This window comes from Hibiscus syriacus, unplaced genomic scaffold (genome assembly GCF_006381635.1).
Source record: "Hibiscus syriacus cultivar Baekdansim isolate YM2019G1 unplaced genomic scaffold, ASM638163v2 tig00110782_pilon, whole genome shotgun sequence".
Classification (NCBI taxonomy): Eukaryota; Viridiplantae; Streptophyta; class Magnoliopsida; order Malvales; family Malvaceae; genus Hibiscus; species Hibiscus syriacus.
Genome location: NW_024062860.1, coordinates 1010448 through 1036320, shown reverse-complemented (window position 1 = coordinate 1036320; position 25873 = coordinate 1010448). Strand labels below are relative to the sequence as shown.

Sequence of the window (25873 nt, the reverse complement as noted above, 5' to 3'; positions counted from 1 at the left end):
TGAAGGTTTGCTTTGCTCTTGTTTCGAACAGAGATGCTTTTTAGGTTTCCCTACTGCGTGACAACTTCCATTGGTCGACCTAACTGCTCTTATCTATGGCGCTCCCTTTGCCCATTGTTCTACGATTTTATTGTGTGGTCCATTGGTGATGATCGCTTGATAAACTTTTGGATAGATACTTGGATTCCGAAGTTGGGGCCTTTGTTGCAATGGAAAAATCCTGATATTGTCGTGGACCCATCCTTGTTGTTATCTAACACAACTCTTCCTGGTGGCTCCTGGAACATGACTCTCTTCCACCATCTCCTTCAACCCAGGTTCTTGATTATCTGCCAGCATTGCACTGCCTCATCATTCTTTTAGTAAGGATCATTGCTATTGGACTAAAGAGATGAAGCATATACTTTAGTTAAAAGTGCTTATAACCTTGTCTCCAATCAACATTGGGATAACCCCGAACATCATTGGAAACCCATTTGGAAGCTACGTGTTCCAGAACGCTGACGCAGCTTCCTATGGCTCGCCATGAAAGATAAACTTCTCTCTAATCACGTCAGCTGTCGTAAAGGGTTTCACACATGATCCATCGTGGCCTGCCTGTGCTAACGCAGATGAGACTCTCCTCCATATCCTACGTGCCTGCTACACCGTTCATGAAGTTTGGATTTCTAGTCTGCAACCTCATTATTCTGAACCTTTTTTTAATTCCCCTCTCGACGAATGGCTTATTATGAATCTCTCCTGCAGTGCTCCTATTTATGTTGATTTCCCTTTGAACATTTGCCTTGTTTCTGTGATTTGGCAAGCTTGGAAGTGGCGCAACATCTCTATTTTTCAAGGTGATACTATCGTTTCATCCTCCCTCCTCAATCTTAGCATCTCTTCGGCCAAGCACTACTACTAAGCTGTTGCAATTTCTACAACCTTCAACAGCACAACACCGAGCTGGTCTCGTGGTAGTCCCCGGAGCATGGTTGGATCGGCCTTAATACTGACGATGTCATCTCCTTGACGTCCAATTTAAGCACTGCTGGTGACCTTTCTCCTAGGTTTTAACCATTGTCTGGGGCGTTCCTCGATCATCCATGCTAAACTTTAGGGAGTTACGAGGGACTGAAGCTGGCTTGGTCCAAAGGTCTCGATCGCATCCTGGTGCAAACAGACAACACAATCGTCTTTGAGCTTCTCTCCTCCCGTCCTTGGAGAACCCTTTTACTCTGGTTTGTAACATTGTTGGCCTGTGCTCAAGATCATGGACTGTTGAATTTGTTGCAATTCGAAGATAAGCTAATTTCCTCGCTGACCATTTGACCAAGTTCCCGAAGCCCCAGGATCATCTTCTTACTGTTTTTTTAGTCCCCTGATTACTCTCTTAGATATCTTACACCGTGATATTCATGTCCCCCCAAACCACGTTCGTATGAATGCTTGATTCCTCGGTCTCGACCTCCTTTTTTTTAAAATAAAAAAGAAGAAGAAATTGTCCGAGTCAGATTATACAAAGCGATTTTTTGAGTAAGTGTAGCTATTGGTAGAATATGTCAAGTAAGGTTATATTATTAATTTTTAAAGTCATTTCGTATAATTTTATGACTCATTTTGTATTTATAGTAAAATTATGTTGTTTAAGTTAGGTGATTGCATATAAAAAGAAGAATGTTGAAAGTGTTTAAAATACGTAACGTATAAATGGTTAGCGTTTAAAATATAAAATTTAAAAGTAATTAGGGGTACAGATAGAATTATCAAAAGTAAATAGTGACTCAAATGCATAAAATAGAAAGCTAGTGGTAGAAATAAAACTATCAAAAGTAAAAGTGATTAAATCAAATAAATGTAAATTATGAGAGAATAAAATCTAATTATTCATTTGTATAAAAGTGTTGAAAATAGTATTACTATTATTTTTATTTTTATTTTTTTAAATAATAATATTATAAATATTAGTATTTTATTTTTAAAATTATTTTTAAAATTATTTTTAAAATGACTAAGGCAAAAGAAAACAACTCTTTGAAAAAGCCAATATCGATTGAAGTATCGATTTGATAAAAACATCTTTTCCCCCTTGAAAGAGCATGGAGTACTCCACGAGTGCACTCTAGAAAGGAATTTCTCTTTAAGGCTCAAGAAACCATCTCTCTTATTTCGGCTAACCATAGTGGGAAGACCAAAATACTTCTCTGGGTTAGACGTTTGTGAAACCTTAAGGATCCGCCGAACACCACTACGATTCTCTTCCGCCACATTGGAATTAAAGAAGACTCCTAACTTGTCAAAATTAACTTCATGCCCCGAACTTTGACCATAAATCGCTAGGAAGTTCACGAAGCTAACCAGCAACCTTAGTCGAAGCCTCCCCAAAAAATTAAAATATCATTCGCAAACTATAAATTTGAGATAATCGGGGCATACCCCTATTAATTCTAGCTCCCCGGATGCTCGTGGAAACCAAGCTTATCTAAGCAGTGGAGAGAGCCCCTCACTATAAATCAAAAACAAATAGGGACTAAGGGGATAACCTTGGAGCAAACCTCTCTAAGGTATAAACGGGTCACCCACGCGACCATTAACAATGACTGAGAAGGAAGCCGAACAAACACAACGCTTTATACAAGTAATCCAGCTCTCCAATAAGCCCATGCGCTCCATAACTGCCCATAAGAAGGACCACTCGATTCTATCATATGTCTTACTCATGTCAAGCTTAAGCACAAAGAAACCTTGTTACCCCTCGCCTTATTAACAAAAGAGTGCAACAACTCATAAGCAACAATGATGTTATCGAAAATAAGACGACAGACACAAAAGCACTTTGTGCATCATCAATGCACAAGTTAAAGAAAAGATTACATTCGATTGACCATCACTTTTACAAGTATCTTGTAAAGCACATTGCACAAACTAAATGGCCGAAAATGAGTTAACATGACCGGTTCACGCGACTTAGGGATCAAGACAATACGGGAGTTGTTAGCATCTTGCACTACATGCTTACCTTCCAACAAATTCATTACATTTTTATATCTTAATTTAAATTCATATTTTAATTTTAAAAAATATATTTTATTTTCATATTATCTTATTAAATAGATTTTATTCTTATCTTAACTTGAACAATGTATTTTATTTTTATCTTAACTTCTAAAATATATTTTGTTCTTATTTTAACTTTAAAAACATATTTTATTCTTGTCTTAACTTGAAATATATTTTACTTTTTCCAAACTTAAAAAATATAGTTTATTATTATTTTAACTTCAAAAAAATGTATTTAAAGTTAAGATATAAATTTAAGATAAGATGCCTACAATATTATGAATTTAAGTTTTAATATTATTTTACAATACATACACCATATGTTGTTAATTATAAATCATCAAATGTTTTTGACTTAATGGTTGGGCATGCACTTTGTCCCACTCTTTCCCCATCCTTGCACCTATCACTATGACATTTGAATAAAATTAAAACCAAACTAATAAAATGTATATATAATAAGGACTAAATATATAATAACATTAAAAATTTTAACAACCACTTTATATTGTTAATTATTAACAACTAATTGTTTGATTGACATCATTTAAATTAAATAATTTGATTAACAAAATTAAAAGATCAGTTATCAAATTAGAATCTACTCATAATTAAATGATCATGAATGTAGTTTTCTCTTTAATCACACCAAAATCCTATGATAATAAATTGGAGGGGCATATCAGACTTTAAAGTTACTTGACTTGGATATTCTACAAATAACAATGAATTGTAAAAGTATTCACATTTTTTCTAACTCTAATCATTCTTCACATGTTCAACGCCACTTAACAACTCTCTCGTTTAAATCTGGTCGATCGACCAAGTCCGGACTATTGAGATAACATAGCTAAAGATTCAGTATCGCTATGGTGATATAGATGGGGAATACAAGTGCTAAACCCCAATAAGAAGATCAACCTTTTATGTGGTCGAACTCCAATCACATTTTAAACCACTTTGGCCTGGCAGGTTTTTTATCAATCGGCCTGTTAGCTTGAACAACAGGGGATGGCTCTGTACTGGCACCACCAGAAGTTTCTGGGGCTGATTGAACCGGCTCCGGCTGCTCAGAACCGACGATGACCTCCAAACCTTTCAAGGACATGACATCATCTAGAAGGAAGGAGGCTGAATTGGCAGCTGCAGCTTCATCACCTGCAGCTTCATCACCTAAACATTTCAAAGCAGCATTAACCGGTGTGAACCATACTGGGAATCAGATAACTTCCAATCTATGGAACTAAGAGGGGGATCAGACATAAAAAATCAGATAACTAACCTTTTGGAAGATCGTACGAGAAATACACAATTGCACCCGGAATGAAACCAGCAGAGAAAAAATCCTGTGTCATGTCTTTTATTTGCTTCTTAGGAGGAGTAGTATCTGAAACATTATTGGATGACAGACATACAATTCAATTCATTGACTTCACAACCAACTTGCAGTCAGTATAACAGAACAAAGTGTTTATACTTAAATATGCTTACACAAATAAAAAGGCAAATCCAGTCGAGCAATCGCTTTCTTGATAAGATCAACCAAGCACTGAATTGTCTCTGACGGATGAAATGTGACCTCTAATGTGTGGTTATCAGGAAAGCGAACCCTTATCACAGCCTGCCCATGAACATTGAATCTTATCAAAAAGAAAACAATACAACCTACAATATGTTTCATTACTCATCCTCGATAAAGTTCTCTCATAATTGGGATCTAAGCACTCTAAACATGTAAACAACTAAGAGATCCACAAGTAAGTGGCAAGCTGCAAATAGAAAGTACCTTTGTTATTCTTGATTTTTTGGCTGCCTCTTCTGCTTCTCGAATTTTTCGTGTCTTCAAGAAATTATCTGTTAACAATTTTATCCACTTCAAACAGTGTAAATATGTCTCCAACAACGAGTGTGCCACAGTTATTTTGTCATAACTGAATCCCAATATCAGCAGCTAAAAATACCTAATTGAAGTTGAGAGGATAAAAGTGATTATGAGTTATGTTCATTGACAAAAGTACCCTTTTTAGTTGCCATCACTCGATGATAATCTTCCGCAGTGAACTCGTAGAAGTCATCTGACTCCTCTGCCCAGAAAATAACAATGCATTTGATCAGTTCACCATAGAAACTGTCAGTTGTATTCAATAGGCAAGTTAGAAGTTCAAAAATATGTTTTGGCGGGCCGTACCAGTGTTATACACTTCATTTTGAGTTGGCAATGGTCCTGCAGTTTCAAATACACGAATGTCTCGTCCAAATTTCTCTTTTGCAGCAGTGAGCTTAGCCTAAAATCATTCCAAGGAAGTCAAAAACAATTAAAGTGCATAACAGCAATCTGCATATGGCATATCAGACAAGTCCCGAATCAAAGTATTGATGAACAGTTTTACCGAATAGGATTGCATAAAGGAAACCCAAAGCTGCATCTATGACACTTATGACAACCATTGACTGATATAAACACTGAATGTACTTAAAATGTGCTATTCTTAATACCAGAATCGCAAAGATTCGAAAATGATAAATCCGAGTCCTTTCAAGACATCTACTTATCCCAGAGGACAGCACACATACGGTAGGAACTAAAATTTAGTAAGCTCCAACAACTTCATATGCACAACAACTTTATATAGTACAAAAATTTCCCTTTTATCTAGTTACTCATATTAACTTTTGAACAGCAATTTCACCAAAAAAAACTAAAATGGAAGCTACTGACCAACTTTCATGAAAGGACAAGCATTCCTCATTAAAAATGGCGAAAGAAACCAAGAGAAAGTTCCATTTCATCATAATTAAGCTAATTTCAGTAATCTTTCATGTTAAAGAAATGGAGCTCAACAAGCAATACAATGAACTCTCTAAATCATTATACGTTATATATCTAGTGGAATCTAAAATCACGAAAAAGGGAACAAACCCAGTTGAATAAACAAGAAGAAGAACCAGGCCCACCATATGAATCGATAATCAAAGTAAAACTCCGGGTCAACCCAACACTTAAAAAAACCAAGATCAAATGTTAAATCAAGGGAATTAAAGAAAGGGACAAACTTTAGCTGCTGCAGCCTCCATGGAATCAATATTAGTGAATCTTATCTCTTCAAAGGCAGTGGGGAAGAACCATCTACAATCATCAGCTGCAGATGAAGTTTTACGCTTTTTTTCCCTTCTTTATTGTGCCTTGTTCTTGTAAACGCTGCCACTTGCTTTGCCCCTAGGAATTTCTTTCTACTATTTTTCTTTTTATTTTGTACGGTTTATTCCTTTCTTCTTTTAGGTGACAGATGATTTGGGCTTCAAACATTTGGGCTAAAAATATTTTATAGTCAAGGGTCCGTTTTATTTTTGTTTAATTGGATTTTATTTATTAAATTATTATATCACTATAAGAGTAAGCGTTTAATCAAGTCGAGTCAAGTAAAAAAATTGTGTTATTTGAGTTGACGATTTTTATTTCATAACTTGAAGTTAACTTAAAATTTATTCGATTCGTGTTTATAAAGTTCGACTCGAGTCAAGTTGAGTTGAATTTTTGAAATTTTTGTTTAAATTTAATTGTAAATACTTATAATATTATAATATTATTTTATTCCAATTTAAATAATTTTTTATAACCATATACAATATATATATTTTTTCATATTATTTCATATGTGATATATATATATATTGTACAAAGTTAAGAGATACGACTCAAACTTAAAAATCAATCTACTAATTGCTAAAAACTTTAAAAATTATTCGAGTTTCTTTAACCCTACTGGTCATTGCCATCATGTTGTATCTTTGCTTATAGATTTATAGTTACACCAACGAGTAATCAATGGAGTAATTTTAATACAATTCATAATAAAGTTAGATTCACAATTTCTGGATGATACAATAATAATAATCCAATTGATTAATAAATACATGAGACACTAACAAATTCATGTACTTTAAAAATATTATTTTTTAGTTTAATCATTTGTATCTGATCGATTGATCAATTATTTCAAATCAAGTTTTACAAAAAAATTATTATGAGGACAATTATTCTAATCTAATTTACTTGATTCGTAAACGTTATAATTTAAACTATTAACCTTATTTAAAAGATCTATTATTTTAGGTCACTAGATCAATTAATATTCCAAATTTTATTGTATCTATTAATATTGTATTTTCTCTAACAACATTAGTGACATAGCAATAAATCAATTGCGAGATGACACCAGAATTTTTTTTTCACATTATCCGAAAAATTGTTGACATCATGGACCATTAATTGAACTTGGATTAAACATCAATAATTGATAAATATTTTTTTTTCAGTAATTGGAGAATGTGTTTGTATTTTTTTTTTTGAAAAATGGGTATTTTGTATTGATAAAAATACAAGTCCCATGAACCTTATTAAGAAACTTCTCTAAACCTATTGGAGGAAAAAAAGTATACCATGAGGTGGAAACAAACAGAAAGTCAGAACCCAACAAATCTAACACACAAAAGGGCAATCCAAACCAGCCACCAGACTAAATCTACCCGTGCATAATGAACAAAAGAGGGAAAGAAGCAGTACAACAAATCACAAATCCCCCTGCGTAAAGGTACCAAATCGGAACACAACAAATGCAGCATTATAAAAGAGAAACCTCGGACTTCAACCTTAATCGATAATGACAAGGGACCTTCACTAGCACAAACACATCGACCAAACTCCAAACTGAGTTCCAAAAGCTCCTGAACAAACCACCCTTCTAGCGATACTAACTCCTAGAGAACCTCAGTTACTGGTCTTCAAAACAGAATTCCAAGTTGATTATCTAACGACATTGCCTCATGCGCTTCAACATAAGCTTCAGTCCACCTTTGTTTTAATACAGAATCTAAAATTGATTTACAATTCAGAGAAGAGAAGATCCAACTGCTCCAAATTAAATCTCTTCAAAGCTAGATCCCTTCTTCTCTCAGCTTTTGATAGGACTTTGCCCTGAATATCCAACATAGAGCCGAATTTCTTAATCCTTATAGATTTGCTAAAGGACCTATACGGCAAGACCGAATGTGTTTGTATGATTAATAGTTAATTATATTATATGTTTTCAAATTACAAATTTTATTTTAAATTGATTTTATTTTTAATATTTTAATTTGTTTCTAATTATGATTTTCGATGTAAATTGGTTTTTTAAATTTTTGAATATTTTAAATTTATCCTTAAATTATGACCTTCATTCTATATTGGTCTCTAAACTTTTGAATGTTCCAATTTCATCCACAAACTTTTGAATGGCTTTTTGGGGACGTTATTTGAATGTTCAAAAGTTGGGGGACTAAGTTAGAATGAGAGTTATGATTTGAGGATGAGTTTGAAGCATTCAAAAGTTTGGAGATCAATTTAGAATGAGATATATAGTTTAGGGATAAAATTAAAATATTCAAAATTTAAGATTAATTTAAAATAAGGATAATAATTTAGGAATATATGGTACAAGTTGACACCGAGGATGGAAGTTGATGTAGCGTTGTACCCGTCACAAGAGAGGGCAGAGGCATGGCTCTCCGAGAGTCCCGAGTGGTAGAAAGAGCAACAAAGAAAGTTAAGGATATGATTGAAAATGCTAAATTGGGACAATATCATGCGGGATCTGAGGATACATTGAAAGAATGCATGGGTGAGCTTGATGTTGGCAAAGATTTGGGCTAGACACACCCTTGGGTTCAATTGATCTGATCATGGCTTATGCACTTATCTCAATACCCTCCTTTAGAGATACGGTGGTAAAAGAGAATGTCGAGAAGAGCACTGATTCTGTTAGACAAGATTTAGATGTGTACATTCGCGATAAGGATGTAACAATTGCTATGGCAAGATTGCTACCGAAGATTCGTTTTCCAAAGAAGGCTCATAAGGCTATTAATGAAAGGATGTCACGCTCAGTTGTTGTTTGCTTGCTAGGAAAATCCATCGGATACCAACCATTGATGGGAAGGACTAAATCGCTTTGGCACCAGTAGGCGGATGACATTAGTAATATGGATAATGACTATTTTCTAGTCCGTTTTGTGTTGGAGGAAGACTATTCAAGGGTATTGTAGGAGGGCCTTGAATGGTTTTTGAGAGCTATTTAACTGTTCAGCCTTGGACTAGACAGTTCTCAACCATAGTAGAACAACCATAAAAAAAACATGGTTTGGATGCGGATAATAGATCTTCCCTTTCGCTATTATAATAAGAGTATGCTCCGAATCATTGCAGGGGTAGTCGACAAGATCAGTAGAATTGGTTACAATACGACAGACGGGAAAAGAGGTAGGTTTGCGAGGATTGCTGTCATGGTTGATTTGAACAAACCTATTTTCATTGGTGTAATCATTGAGATGTCAACAAGTTAAATATGAGGGTCTCCATCTATATGTTATTTGTGTGGTTGGTATGGTCACTCCAAGGATCAATGTAGTCTTGTTGGGGTATGTAATATGTCGTAACCGGTTTTTGTCCGGGCACGAAATTTTACTTTGCGGGAAAAATAATGTGGATAAATGGTTTTTATTGAAATGTTTTGGGGAGTCGCCATCGGCCTTTTGGGTCAGGTAGGTCGAATACCTAAAAATCATTTTTAAAAGAGTTTTTAAGAGAACATCAGTTAAAAGATAAAATAGTATGTGTTTAACCAAAAATTTGTTCTTTTTAATAATAAAAATGGATTCGTGGTCTATTACGTTTGGGGAAGGATTAGCACCCCACAACGCCCAAAATTGGTCATTGTCGATTATAAATTGTCTCTAATATTAGAATTTAAGAATTCGAATATAAATTTAATTTATGATCCTATTATTTCGTATTTTAATCGGATAATTCTAAGGAAGAAAAAGATATTAAATAATTTTTATAAATTATAAATAAAATATTTATTTTATAAAACATCAGAAAATGACATCTAGTTCCTTTAAGACTGCCCTTTCTTAATATTTGAAAAATAAATAAATATTAAAAATAATAATTTTTCCTAAGAAAATAATTTAAATAAAACAATATATGTTTTCTGGTTTTTATAAGTAGGATATTTATTTATTTTTTAAAATACCAGAATAGGACATCTAGTTATATTAAGACTGCTATTTTCTTTGATATTAAAAATAAATAAATATTTAGAAGAATATAAGGATTTTTCTTAAAAAACGAAGCAAATATATATATATTTATAAGCATGATATTTGTTTATTTTTAATATTCCAGAAAAAGACGTCTAGTTGCTTTAAGACTGCCCTTTCTTAGTATTTAAAAATAAATAAATATTATTATCTAATCAAATTATAAAATTATAATATTGTATTTCATGTAAATATTAGTGAATAAAACATAAAAAATAAATAAATAAAATATTATATTTAAATATAGGATAAAAATAAAATTAATACTATATGGTATTTTATTATTAATATATTATTAAGTAAAAAATAATAATGATCAAAATAAAAGAAATTAAAAGCAATAATATTAAATTGCAAAATATTAAAAATTCAGGGTCAAAAAAGAAAATTAGTGATTAAAATGTAACATATTAAAATTAAAAGTTCTAATTCAAAATATTATGAAATATAATAATTAACAGTGTAATTTAACCATAATAATTCACAGGATTAAAATAAAATTATAAGGAACTAATCCTAATATTTACCCTAAATATATATAAATACAGTTAATGGCTAGAATATAATAAAATAAAATTCGAGAACAAAATTAAAATGCTCGAAAATTTAATTTAGTGACTAAAATAGAAGTCTACAAAATTAGGGGGCTGCGGAAAGGGTTTACCCTTTTACCCAAAACGCACAGTTCTACCCATGAAACGACGTCGTTTCATATTGGGTATAAATACCCTTAAATGGCCGGCCCTAAGCCATTTTTTCATTTCTTCATGTCTTTATTTCTTCATTTCTTCATTTCTCATTCTCTCTCTAGAGAGAGATATCAAAATCTCTCTCGCTTCTCTCTAAGTTTCCCTCGCCGGAGGGAAACCGGCCACCGTTGGTCACCTTATTCCGGCGCCGATTGCAGCTGAACGTGGTTGAAAATTACAAAACTTACCCTAAATCAAAGATCTTAAAACCCTAAAACCGATTCCAACATTAGTTTTTCCCAACAACCCTTAGAATCGCATAGATCTAAAGAAAATACCTTCGGTATTTTCTATTTTTCGATGACGTTTGGGGTTCTCTGGCAAGGTAAGTTCTTTATTCTCTTTTCTCGGTTGGTTGTTGGTTGCTGTTGGTATTGGTGTCCTTTGCTTGCTGTCGTGGTCTCTTTTTTTTTGTATTTGCTCTCTATTGGTGTCTCTCGATGGTTGTTGTTCTTTTTCATTTTACAGGTTCAGTGGCTTTATAACCACCACCGAGGCTCGCCTTGGACCGGCACAAGGGTGAAAGCTCGGTGAGCCACCGTACCTCTAGTGGTAACTCACCGTTGGAGCGACATGTGCGGCTGTAATGGCTCTTCTGGAAGCTTCGGTTGGTGTCGTGGCAGCGGTTCAGCGGCGTGGAACGGTGGCAGCAGAGGCGGAGGTCGCGTGGCCCTAGGGTTATGATACCCTAAGGTTTTTCATCTGGAGGCTTCTAGACCGTTGGATCTTGCCAGATCCAACGGCTGAGATTGTTGGTGGGTGGCTGAGATGATGAAACCCTAGGGTTTCTTTTGTATCTGGTTCTTGTTGGGCTTCCAGATCCGGGCCGGTTCTTGTAAATTTGGGTTGGGCTTGGTTTGTAAATGGGCCTCTGGGTTCTGGTTTGGGCTTGTAAATAATAATAATACTTAATAATAATAATAATAATAATATTTATAATAATAATAATAATTTAAAAATCAAATGAAAAATATTATTGTCTACAACTGTCCCTCTTTGCTCATTCTTGTGTTAACAAGAATAGAGCAAAGACGAAAAAGACAATAATTTTTTCATTTGACTTCTTTTAAGTATGATGGAAATGTTGAAAACATTCTGCCCAGAGGTCTTATGAATGACCCTGAGGTCTTATCATCTTGCACTATAGGTCTTACAGATGACTCGGAGGCTTTAATTATCAAAAAGCTCCCGAAGGCGTTTTGAAAACATCCTGCACTATAGGTCTTATGGATGGCCCTGAGGTCTTATCATCTTGCACTGTAGGTCTTACAGATGACCCGGAGGCTTTAAATATCAAAAAGCTCCCGAAGGCTTTTTGAAAACATCATGCACTGAAGGGCTTACAGATGACCCGAAGGTTTTGAAAACATCATGCACTGAAGGGCTTACAAATGACCCGAAGGTTTTGAAAACATCATGCACTGAATGGCTTACAGATGACCCGAAGGCTTTGAAAACACCATGCACTGAAGGGCTTACAGATGACCCGAAGGTTTTGAAAACACCATGCACTGAAGGGCTTATAGATGACCCGAAGGTTTTGAAAACATCATGCACTGAAGGGCTTACAGATGACCCGAAGGTTTTAAAAACATCATGTACTGAAGGGCTTACAGATGACCCGAAGGTTTTGAAAACATCATGCACTGAAAGGCTTACAGATGACCCGAAGGCTTTGAAAACATCAAAAAGCTCTCGAAGGCTTTTTGAAAACATCCTGCATTGTAGGTCTTACAAATGTGGGAAATAGTTTACTAAGTAAGAAACTTTGGAAATCGTTTTCTTACTATTCAACAATTTCATTTTCAGAAAAGATTAGATGAGAAACTTTGGAAATCGTTTTCTCATTGAAATAACTTATTGATTGGGTAACATGCCCCATTTCAAAATAATGCTTCATTTGTGGATTGCATCCATCGATTCTTCAGATGTTTGTGTGATTCTTGCATTTGGGGTTTTGAATTCTACCTTCTTCTTGTAAAGTATTTTTCATCATGAATCTTCTTTTTCATATGAAGATCTGTAAAATTTCATGTTTGAATTCAATCAAATGTATCAATGTAATGTATTGTGTATTGTGCAAATGATGTTCTTATGAATGTATGAATGTTGATGCAATCTTCATTTGACTTCAAAGTGGTGAACTTGGTCTTCCTTCACTTGATCATTTATCCTAATTCCTAATTCCTTTCATGTCTCCACATCTAATTGGATATCGAACAAGGTAACTTGGACCATATCATGTTGAGATGCTTAACAACAACCTGTCGTTCAACCTTAGTTGGCTCCACTAGTTTCTTGTTGTTAAAATTTCAGCTTCACTTATGAGGAAAGAAATCTTCATCATATCTCACTTATAACCTTAGGGTTGAAGAAGTCAGACTTTATCTTGCATCAATAAATAGAAACACCATATGATCTGTAGCATTGGTTCAGCATCAGAATAACTGGTTTGTAAAATATTTGACAACACATTCATCATCTTATGTGGTTTCTTCTCAGATGTTCGTAAAACATTTGACAACACATTCATCCTTTCCTGTGGCTTCTACCCAAATGTTCGTAAAATATTTGACAACACATTCATCTTTTCTTGTGTTTTCTGCATAGATTTCTGGTCAGGGAAGCTCTTTCATAGTGTTTAGAACTTTTTTATGATGTCACAAGAACACTTGAGAACAAAACTCAATGGGAATACAAGTGATATTTTGGCGTGTTTCATGACCAAAAAGTTGGTCAAATTCACAAAATACGCTAGTGCCGAATTGAATAAGAGATAACCACTGATCTTGATATTCTCTAGAGCAAGGGTGATATTGATCACGTTTTCTTCCACGATGAGTGTTGTAGGAAGTAGAAACATATCAGCTATAGGAGCCATGTACAGAAAAAGGTCTATGGAATTCTAGCTGTTGTAGATGAAATACACATGATAAAACCCAATAGATGAAAACTCAGTTCAGCCTAGCTGAGAATGATAACCCCGGTGACAACGAAAATAAGGGTAATATATGTAAGTCGAGCCTCCCTCTTCAATGTCATCAAGTAAGCGAAAATTGTTGCGAAAACATGTTCGTAGCCTTAATAGTTTGATTAAAACTAACCGCTAGGAACCTCAAAGAAATATTTCCAATCATCATCGACACATAAAATACCAAACTCAAAGCCGAGATCTTGAGAAACTGAACCCTGAATCGAATAGTCTGCATGGGGGACCATATTTATCCATGCAACTGTGATGTAGCTTAACAAAGAAAATGTTGTCATGTGACATATGTTAAGAAGATTGAGTATTTGAAACCATTCTTGCTGAGTAAATATTTGTTCAACAACAAGACCCTAATACAACTGCTTGATGAACGAAGCAATTATGTATAGTCAGCTCGATTGTCACTGCTTCACCATTTTCATTCTTCATACCTTTCTGTCTCATTGGAAATATTTGCTCAAGTTAATGATCTTTAACACATGATGATGTGGGCCTTTAGCATACCCCCAGTATTTGTTAATATAAGCGTTCAAAATGCATCAACATTACTGATTCTTATTGAAATGAGTTTTCAGCATACCCTAGCATTTGTTTTTTTGTTGATGTGAGCTTTCAAAATGCCCCAATGTTTTTTTTTCATACTGATGTGAGCCTTCAAAATACCCCATATGGATCTGTTTGAAGTGGCCTTCAAAATACCCTAACATTCTATTTATGGTTGAAATGAGCTTTCAGCATACTCCAACATTTGTTGATATGTACGTTTAAAATGCATTTAAAATTGTTTTCTTGCTGATATGAGTCTTCAAGAATGCTCAAATATTCAAACTGTTATGAGCCTTTAAAATGCCCCACATAGATCATTTCTATCTGAAATGGGCCTTCAAAATGCCCCAACATTTTGTTTTTGGTTCACTCTCAACGTCTGTTTGACTTGAATATCATGATCCCCACAAGGTCCAATTTTGACAATGCACTGTTGTGGGTACTTGTGGCTTTATTCGTGCCCCAAATCTGTTTATCTTGAATACTCTCATTCTGGTGTCACTAAACAGTAGTGTTATCAAGTAATTTAAGGAATTCTCTTCATATTATCATAAACTTAAGAAGTAATCAATCATTTTGACGGAAACTTCTGAGATATGTGCATCTTATGAATGAGGTGATCATCTTCTGGATATGAAGGGGTCTAGTTGGACAGAGTGATATAAATCGCTTGGTAATTCATTTCAGGCCGAAACAGTGGCTTATCATCTTTCAGTCTTAAGAAACATGTTCCCCAGGGGGTATCAATGTCCTGTCTCTTTTCTCTGGGATCGGTGGTGCAGAGGTTGCCTTCTACCGTCTTGGCATACCTTTAAAAGCAGATGTGCAAGAACTGAATGGTGATCGGTTGGAGCAATTGCTGAGTAGATTTGGCGGATTTGACCTTGTTGTTGGTGGCATTCCGTGTAACAACCTTACCGGAAGAAATAGACATCACCGGGATGGACTCGAAGATTTTTGTTGGTGTCTTTTCTTGCAATGAATGCTACAGTGACTGCCCCTTTTGCTTCTTCAAGATACACACCTCCATATCTCACTCTTCTCGAGCCATGGAAAGGTTTAATTGATGGTAAAACTGGTTATCTCTACTTTTGGAATCATGTAACTAATGTTACCCCATATGAAAGGCCTACAAGTGTATAATATGTTCCAATGTCTTATTCTGTTCCATATGTTCTCAAATTCAAGTTCAACAATCTTCTGAAGGACATAATGGATATAATCCTAACAAAAAAATGATCGGCATAGAAGAAGCCGAAATGATATATCAAGACTTGAGCCAACATCTTGGTACAACCAGAGTGCATGTGGTGGACTTGTTCATTCCCATAATATACTTTAATGGGAATTATAGCTCTGTGATGGGATCTTCTAGAGAACATGGATTAATGGCTGGGGAAAATAAATTGTCTGGTGATGCTTATCGCTCTCAAAATGAGATAAATGATAATCTTTCTTGATGAATTGCTAATAATGTCACAGGAGAGCGTCACAAGTTCAATTCTCCAGACTTTCTAGCTTCTTGGACCACTTGCTTTCAAGAAAGTGAAATGTTTTATCATTCTGGCCTTGTTTATCCTTTTTCTACAATAGATGTAGAATAGGAAACAAATTGCTTCAAGGACTTTCCTCATTTGAGACTCTCTTGTTTGAAAATGTTTTTTTCTCCTTTCTTTATCGAAGAATGAAAGAATTTTGTAAAGTGTTGCCTATCACATGTTTACAATATAATCAAATCATAAGCATGAATTCAAAGAATATCAAAAGAATCAGCAACTCTTTAATGTTTGAGAATTATAGCTCTTTGACAAGTATCAAGATTTGGTTTGGTTTTAGGATGGCTTCCCTATTTTCTATGGTTACATCTATTTAAGATGTCACTCCTCTCTCACTCTTTATGAACGTTCTCACATGACTCACTTTAAGGTCTTGCTATTTTAATCGAATGCGTACAAAATAACACAACTAAGATTACCAATTACTAGATTATCTAGAATACCTCTATTTTGATTCTCTGGAATCTTCCATTTGTGAATACTTTGTAAACTCTAGCAAAAGTAGTGCGAAAATATTGGTCTAAAAATGAAATTTCTGAGTGTTCATGTGCTGTTAACTATAACAGGTGTTTCTTAATCACCTTAGTCCATCCTTATAACCTCTCTTTTTTTTTTCCTTTTTTTCTTTTTTTCTTTTCTTTTTTCTATTTGAAACTTATCTATAAAGCCAGGGTGATTAACCAATTGCTCTAGAGGGACAACTCAAGCTTTATTGCATATAATAGTATATCAGGCTAGCTAAGGGTGTCATCTCATCACAAAGTCTTTGACTTGACAATTACAATGGAGCAAACACCGAATTGACATGTATCTGAACAATGTCATGTTTTGAACATAATCTAATCATAAAGCCGGGGTTTTTTAGTTTCCTCTAGAACCAATTTCCTTAGTGTAATAGCTCACCATTATTGAATATAATAGTAATGTAATAAGCTAGTTGAATAGTATCCATAAAGTCAGGGCGATTAACCAATTTCTTTAGGGGGATAACCCAAGCTTTATTGTATATAATAATAATATATATGACTCCTGACTTCTTAAGCTTGTTAAGAAGAACCTGTTATAGTGTAGGTATTTTGGTGGAAGTCAAAAGATTTCTTCGTTAGGGTTTAATTTCCAAGCAACTGACTTAAGCTAGATTTACCTATTTGTGAAGATTACGTTCATCATCGAACGTCATCAAAAGAAAAATACTCTAGTTGGTTTTGTAATGTAATACAAAAATTATGCCCCATGTTGTACGCTCCTATATAAAAATACCAAGCCTTTTGTATAATTCATTTCAATAGGAGAAGGCTATCTCATATTTGTAATAGGATAATGTTTAGGTTGTATTTCTTCTGAGGTAAGGTCAAGGGTCCTTGTTTTTCCAGTTTTCAATCTTGATATCTTGTCAAAGATCTTAACTCTAATCATGCAGAGTTTTTAATCCAATTAATATTCAAAGAACTGCAAGATTGCAAAATTGACTCAATGCTCATAACCTTACAAGCAACACAAATTTATTTATTGCACAAAAGACGGAGAAAGGAACAAAAAAACATGTTCAAACAATATGCTGAAAATAGAAAGGTACTACAGTGGTATATAATAACTTCCACTTGTTTTGTTTAGCTTGCTCTATCTTTCCTCGAATATTGGGTGTGTACATGGCCCAAGATTTTTATCTTTATTTTCCCCCCATTTCTTGATCATTTCTTGTGCTAATACTCCATTGTCAACAAGCGTCTCTATTGTTTTTAACATTAGCCTACAATTGCTCGTGGAATGCCCAAATACCCCCAAGTGGAAATCACAAACACTATCTTGATCATAACTATGAGCAGAAGGGTTTGGTGGCATTTTCATTGGTCTTGGTGTGATGTATTGATCTTTAATCAAATGAGGGTACAAGTCTGAAATAGAAGTTTGGAACACCTCCAAAGTATTTCATGACCGCATGACTTTCTTTGGTCGATCCGAACAACTACTTGCTCTTTTTCTTTTGCAGTTGCGGGGACTCTGGATGCGATTTTCATTCACATCATCAGCTTTCACTTTTTGATCCTTCGGGTTTCTGGATGTGACTTTTAAGTTTCCTTTGTTGATTATATTTTCAATTAATTCTCCATTTGTAATAAGATTCCCGAATTCCTTCGTGGGATTTGCCAACATTAACTCAAAGAAAGGAGCAAGAAGGGAATCACGAAACATATGTGATATCTCTTCTTCTAACATAGGAGGTTGAACTTGTACTGCAACTCCTCTGCATCTTAAGGCATACTTCTAAAACCCTTCATTGGCTTCCATTTTTACTCCTTGAAGATCCATACATGTTGGAGCTAAACCTTTAACATACCGATATTGTCCCAAAAATGCATCAGCTAAATCAACCTATCTCTTGATCTGTTCTTGGGTCAAATGATTGTACCATACTACTGTTGGTCCAATGAGGCTATCATGGAAGGAGTGAATTAACAAATCATCATAATTTAAATATTTTTCCATTTTTTTGCAAAATATTCTCAAATGGATTAGGGGACAACTGGTGCCATCATATTTCTCAAAATCATGCATTTTGAATTCATGGGGAATAACCAAGTCTGGAACCAAACTGAGCTCTCTTGCTTCTAATTCTTTGTGGTGGGCATTAACACCTTTCATATTTCTGATTGCTTCATCCGCCCTTTTGAATCTCTCATCATAATGTGAATAATTAATGAGGTTATTCTTTGGGTTTGATTGGGATGCCCCAGGGTATGCTATCATTCTCGACTCTTCAATTTGATGGCACTGTTGCTCTTTAGCAGTTATCTCTTCTTTATCAGATGCCATCCCTTGAGTAATTTGATTTGATCTGTAACATCCCGAAATCCGGGTCAGTGACTAAAATGAGAATTTTTGAAATTTGGTGATAAAAGTAAAATAGTTTAATAGTTTAATGACTTATTGGAAATATAGTCGAAGGTTGTTTGGTAATTATTGAATGAATTAAAGGGCAAATTGGTCATTTGATAAGAAAGATATTTTTCCCCCTTTTATAAGAATGAATCACGTGGGGGAAAAGAAAGAGTTATCTGGAAACTCTCTTCTTCTTCTTCTTCCTCCCGTATCTCCAAGCTCAAAGGTAAGTTTATGATTTCTTGATTATTTATTGATTTAGAGGTTGGGTTATGATCACTATATGATAATTAAGCTTAAGGAAAGCTTAATTTGTTCTTAAACAACAAGATGAAATATATATGAGAGATTAAAGATTTTGAGTTCTTGAATGAAATCTTGGAATAGAGTTCATTACTCATATTGGAAGACAAATTTGACTTGTCATCAACTTAATTAAGGGATATGAAGTGATGGAATTGAATTTAGAACAAGTAGAAAATTTAGTATGATTCTTGGATTTCATTTGGAAGATAGAATTTTGAGTTTAAAGAAGTGATTATGGAGTAGAAATGAGTTTAAGTATGTATATGAAAGTGATTATGGGTTGTGTGCATCGATGCATCTTGAATGTATATCGATGCACTCTCAAATATTGAACATCGAATGCCAATAGTGCATCGATGCATAAGGAGTGCATCGATGCACCCGTTTAAATACAAACATCGAATGGGATTTGTGTATCGATGCACCAGTAGTGCATCAATGCACCCGTTAAGGAATGCATCGATATACGGTAGAGTGCATCGATGCATGCCTTCATTAAAAGATGAAATTAGCTTTTCTCTTAGTCTAAGCAGTGATAGATTATATTATATCGATTGTATACTGATAGTATAAATATATGATTGTGTAGATATCGATCGAGAGAAAGTTCCAGAATAATTGAAAGATTAGAATTGATCCAGAAGAGAAAGAAAGCCATAGGAGTAATTGATAGCAAGTGAGGCCAAGGTGAGTGCATATTAGTTAGTTTATGGTGCTAAATGGAAACAAGATTTGTGAAAAAGTCTATTTCCTATGTTAGAATGCATGAATATATGATTATACGCATATGAATGACATGAATTGTATGTATGCTTGATTATATGGGTTAACATGCTTTTGAATGTAATGATATAGGAAACTGAACTATATGACTGCATGAGAAAGATATGAGCCATATGACATGTTATATGTGAACATGAGAAAACAAAGTATAAGATATGAGCTATGCGATCCTATGAAAATATGAAAAGAAGCTATGTGACTACATGTATATGTGAAAGAAGCTATGAGCTTATATGACATGTGAAATGATAAAGTGAAAATGCCCATGTTATATGATACGAGAGCTATAGGTATAGTTGGCATGCCAAGAGTTGAGGGTCTACGCGGTCCTTCGGGACATGCAGTGATCCTTCGGGATATTTCATAGGTCATTCGGGACAAAATCTCATAGCCCCTAATGTGACCCCTTACAAGCTGTGGTGATAGCATAGTGCACAACCTCCATAGACTCACATATCTACAGTTCTCAGAAATGTACATGGGCTAGACAAAGATATAACAATAAATATATATGTGAAAAATATGCTTTTGTGATATATGTTGATATGTGTATTGCACGAGTCATATGATGATATGTGTATTGTTTGGTTACACGAAGCATATGTTGGTTAAAAAGGCTAGGTTCAAGAGGGTATGATCAACACATATAAATGAAAATAATATGGATAGTGAAATAAGATTAATGGAAGTAAGTGATGAGTGTATGTTTCTGTGTATATTTGATTATATGTAATGTTATATTATTTTGTGTGATAGCATAGTATGATATGTTCATGCATGGTTAAGAAGTTAGAGTTTCTCTTATAAGTTTAATGCCTCACTAAGTCATAGACTTAGCGTGTGAGTGTTTCACACGTAGGTTATAAAAAAGCAAAGTGAGAAGCTAAGAGGAGCAAGACAGGTCATCATCATTTTCCTTACAAAGTTTCAGATCAGAGAATAGATTATTTAAATGTGTTTGGTTAATCTGAATATAGTTGGCATGTACTAATTGATTGAGTTGAATATGCTTAGATCGATTTTGGTTATTTTGGTCAATTTATGTAAATAAACAGCTTTTATTTTAATGAAAGTTTTAAATTTTCTTGATTTTTCGTCAATAGTCAAAGTTTGAAAAGTCAATGTGACTCCTCGGACTCGTATCTGGGTCGGGTACGGGTTGAGGGTGTTACATGATCCATCTTGTGATGCTTCTTTCCTTGTATCCTGAGGTAACCCTGTCAATTGTTCTGGCCACTGATCTTGTAGTCTTTCATAAGATTACTCCATTGTTTTCATGATGATGGTACAGTAATATGAATGAATGATCTTGGTTTTACTGTTACAGAAACCTTCCATGAATTATTTACATGTTTTTATAATTAATGTATATAATAATACTTAAATAAATAAAAATGTATAAATGCAAAAATAAGAATGCAAACTGTGCAACGCAAAGATGCAAATATAGAATGAAAATGTAAATGAAAATATGCAAACATAAAAGTGCAAATGTAAGGAAAAAATACAAATGCAAAATGCAAATGCAACAAAGGTGTTATTCAAGAGTGATCATCTTAGAACAGATTTCATTGAACACAAAAGTTTTGGTGCATCAAACAAAACTTTTACATGTAGGGGATAACTTTCACTCCTAATTTCTCTATTTCTCTTAAAAGCCAATTTAACTTCAACTCATGTTCAGGTGTAGAGTTGTCAATCTACTTTAATTCTCTTGTAAAGCCAGCTAAGTCCACCAGCTTATGAGCCACATTGCTTGCTTGAGCAGTAACTTCCTTCATGAAATTGTCTTCTTCCTTTATCTTCTATGTCAACTCTCGGAGTTGTAGATAATGTTGTTCATTTTTTCTTGTGAGATAATCTTTATGTTCAAGAAGTTCTCGTACAATATCTCCATTATCATTTAAACATTTCTTTAATGTCTTGTTCTTGGCCATAGTGGCTTTTAATTCAGCATCAATCTCACATCGATGAATCTGATATGATGCTTCCATATTGGTCATAACACTATTCAACCTTTTATTTTTGACTTCACATTTTCCCAATTCAATGACAGTTGTATTGCATCTTACTTCTGAAACTCTTAAATCATGAGAAAACTTCTTGGCTCGTCCTTCCTGTATCTTGCAATTCTTTTTCGATTTGGTGATCCCTGTTATCCACTCCTCTAGGGTGTTTCCTATGCCAGCATTTTGAAAGGCTTGACTGGCCTTTTAGAAATCCTCTTGCATGGTTTCCAGTTCTGTGCTCAATTTCTTGTTTTCATTCTTTAAATGATGAATTTGAGCTTCAGACCTTAGCAAATCTTCTTTCTTCTGGGCGCCCCTACTAATGCTCTTACCTTTGACCACTTTTGGTATTAATTTAGTAGGACCTTCAGTTAATAAACTAGGTTGATCATTTATCCTAAACTCTAAGATTCCATGATCCAAAAGACATTGGACTCGATGTTTGAAGGCAAGGCAATTCTCAATGGTATGTCCTTGAGCTCCGGCATGATATTCACAATAAGCGTTGATGTCATACCAATTCGGATACGAAGGTTGAAACAGCTTCATATAATGCGGAGCTGCTTCTCGCGCTTCAAGTAGCTTCTCGTACAACTCCTTATATGATATAGGGATAGCATGAAAATGAGAGTTGCCTTTTATCTTGGATTGAATCAGAGTTTTAGACGTCGGGAGCAGACTAAACCTCGACAATTTTAGATTACATGATTCATTCTCATCTCTGGGAGCTTTTACAGTTGTCACCATTTCTTGGGTATCTCAAGATAACTTGTGAATACTAATGATGACTGTCTATAATTTCTCAAGTTGGTTAGGATCAGAAGTCCCTTGCACATCTAAGATTGCATATTTATCTTCATTGAGTTCTCTCTCTTTTTGTGTAGGAGTCTCTTTTCCTTTAGCCAAAACAGATATTCTAACCATCATCTTGGACATCTTCTCTCTTATTTCTTTTATCTCCTTTTGCTCTTCAATGGGCATACGATCTTTTGGTGCATGGCTCGCTTCTATCCTCGGAGTTCCCTCAGGATGCAATTCCTTGGATGCGTCATAGTTTGCTTGATCATAAAACTTTTTGTCCATTTATGAATTCTTTCCAATTTGATGAACAGTCTTTCAAATCAACACCTTTTGGTTATGCCATGATCATGCAATGCAAAAAAAAAGAAATCAATATGTATGAAAAAAATGAGAAAGGAAAAAATAAATTGATTAGTACCAACTAATGGAAAGAAAAAAGTTATATCTATCAAGGTATAAATCTTAACCTCATTCTTTCTAGTTCCATGCTTTGTTTGGAAAAATTAACCTAACCGCATGATTATTAGTTCGCATGCATTTATTCAGGATAAGAAAATCAGATAAATCAAAACCTAAAGCTTATTTCTCCTTTGTGTACCTACGGATAAAGTTTCGGCATTGTCTTAGATCAGGAGAATTTCTAGGGTTTATTATATGCAGATGTTCAGTTCTAGGAGTAAAGGTACTCGAACTGTCCTTGTTGGTGCCCCCTGGGACTACCAAACCCTCAATCCTAGTCCATTACAGACTTAAGCGGATCGAGTTCAATTCGAGAGGACACACTTCCTTATGCCTGACACAGAGAATAAATTCTCACGAAGACATAGGATATATGAACCCCGAAAGTTACTTGCTAGGTCTGATACGGAGAATAAATTCTCACGAAGATGTCGCTTTCACTCCCACTTAAAATGGACAAGCTTGATTATAAAGCTTATGTTATGCGATGTATGTGTTGTGTGTGAGGAGAAATGTTAACAAAAAAAATCAATTAAATATTAATATACAAGAGTATAAAATAAATTGAAAGAAAATAAAAAGAATCATAAATTAAATAAAATTGGATTCTCAATTTCTAATTATAGAGACAATATATAATCAACTTAGGTTTGACCAGGGTCCCCAGCGGAGTCGCCAAGCTGTTGTAACCGGTTTTCACCCGGGCACGAAATTTTACTTGGCGGGAAAAATAATGTGGATAAATGGTTTTATTGAAATGTTTTGGGGAGTCGCCATCGGCCTTTTGGGTCAGGTAGGTCGAATACCAAAAAATCATTTTTTAAAAGAGTTTTTAAGAGAACATCAGTTAAAAGATAAACTAGTATGTGTTTAACCAAAAATTTGTTATTTTTAATAATAAAAAGGGATTCGTGGTCGATTACGTTTGGGGAAGGATTAGCACCCCCAAAACGCCCAAAATTGGTCCTTGTCGATTATAAATTGTCTCTAATATTAGAATTTAAGAATTCAAATATAAATTTAATTTATGATCCTATTATTTCGTATTTTAATCTGATAATTCTAATGAAGAAAAAGATATTAAATAATTTTTTATAAATTATAAATAAAATATTTATTTATTTAAAACATCAGAAAATGACATCTAGTTGCTTTAAGACTGCTCTTTCTTAATATTTGAAAAAAAATATTAAAAATAATAATATTTTCCTAAGAAAATAATTTAAATAAAACAATATATGTTTTCTGGTTTTTATAAGTAGGATATTTATTTATTTTTTTAAAATACCAGAATATGACATCTAGTTATATTAAGACTGTCATTTTCTTTGATATAAAAATAAAAAAATATTTAGAAGAATATAAGGATTTTTTCTTAAAAAAACGAAGCAAGTATATATATATATATAAATATATATATAAGCAGGATATTTGTTTATTTTTAATATACCAGAAAAGGATATCTAGTTGCTTTAAGACTACCCTTTCTTAGTATTTAAAAATAAATAAATATTATTATCTAATCAAATTATAAAATTATAATATTGTATTTCATGTAAATATTAGTGAATAAAACATAATAAATAAATAAATAAATAAATAAAAATACTATATTTAAAGTATAGGATAAAAATAAAATTAATACTATATGGTATTTTATTATTAATATAATATTAAGTAAAAAATAATAATGATCAAAATAAAAGAAATTAAAATCAATAATATTAAATTGCAAAATATTAAAAATTCAGGGTCAAAAATGAAAATTAGTGATTAAAATGTAACATATTAAAATTAAAAGCTCTAATTCAAAATATTATGAAATATAATAATTAACAGTGTAATTTAACCATAATAATTCACAGGATTAAAATAAATTTAATAAAATTATAAGGGACTAATCCTAATATTTACCCTAAATATATATATAAATACAGTTAATGGCTAGAATATAATAAAATAAAATTCTAGAACAAAATTAAAATGCTCGAAAACTTAATTTAGTGACTAAAATAGAAGTCTACAAAATTAGGGGTTGCGGAAAGGGTTTACCCTTTTACCTAAAACGCACAGTTCTACCCATGAAACGACGTCGTTTCATATTGGGTATAAATACCCTTAAATGGCCGGCCCTAAGGGCCATTTTTTCATTTCTCATTCTCTCTCTAGATAGAGATATCAAAATCTCTCTCGCTTCTCTCTAAGTTTCCCTAGCCGGAGGGAAACCGGCCACCGTTGGCCACCTTATTTAGGTGCCGATTACAGTCGCCGACCACTATGAACGGTGGCCAGAAATTACAAAACTTACCCTAAATCGATGATCTTAAAACCCTAAAATCGATTCCAACTTTAGTTTTTCCCAACAACCCTTAGAATCGCATAGAACTAAAGAAAATACCTTCGGTATTTTCTATTTCCTGATGATGTTTGGGGTTCTCCGGCAAGGTAAAGTCTTCTTTCTCTTTTTTTGGTTGGTTGTTGGTTCCTGTTGGTGTCGTTTGCTTGCTGTCGTGGTCTCTTTTTTTGTATTTGCTCTCTGTTGGTGTCTCTCGGTGCTGTTGTTCTTTTTCATTTTGCAAGTTCGGTGGCTTTATAGCCACCACTGAGGCTCGCTTT

General features: G+C 33.9%; 1 pseudogene; it reads right to left on the bottom strand.

Annotated features, from left to right (window-relative positions):
- Positions 1 to 3814: 3814 nt before the first annotated feature.
- On the bottom strand, positions 3815 to 6176 carry LOC120140103 (annotated as a pseudogene).
- Between the last annotated feature and the right edge of the window lie 19697 nt (positions 6177 to 25873).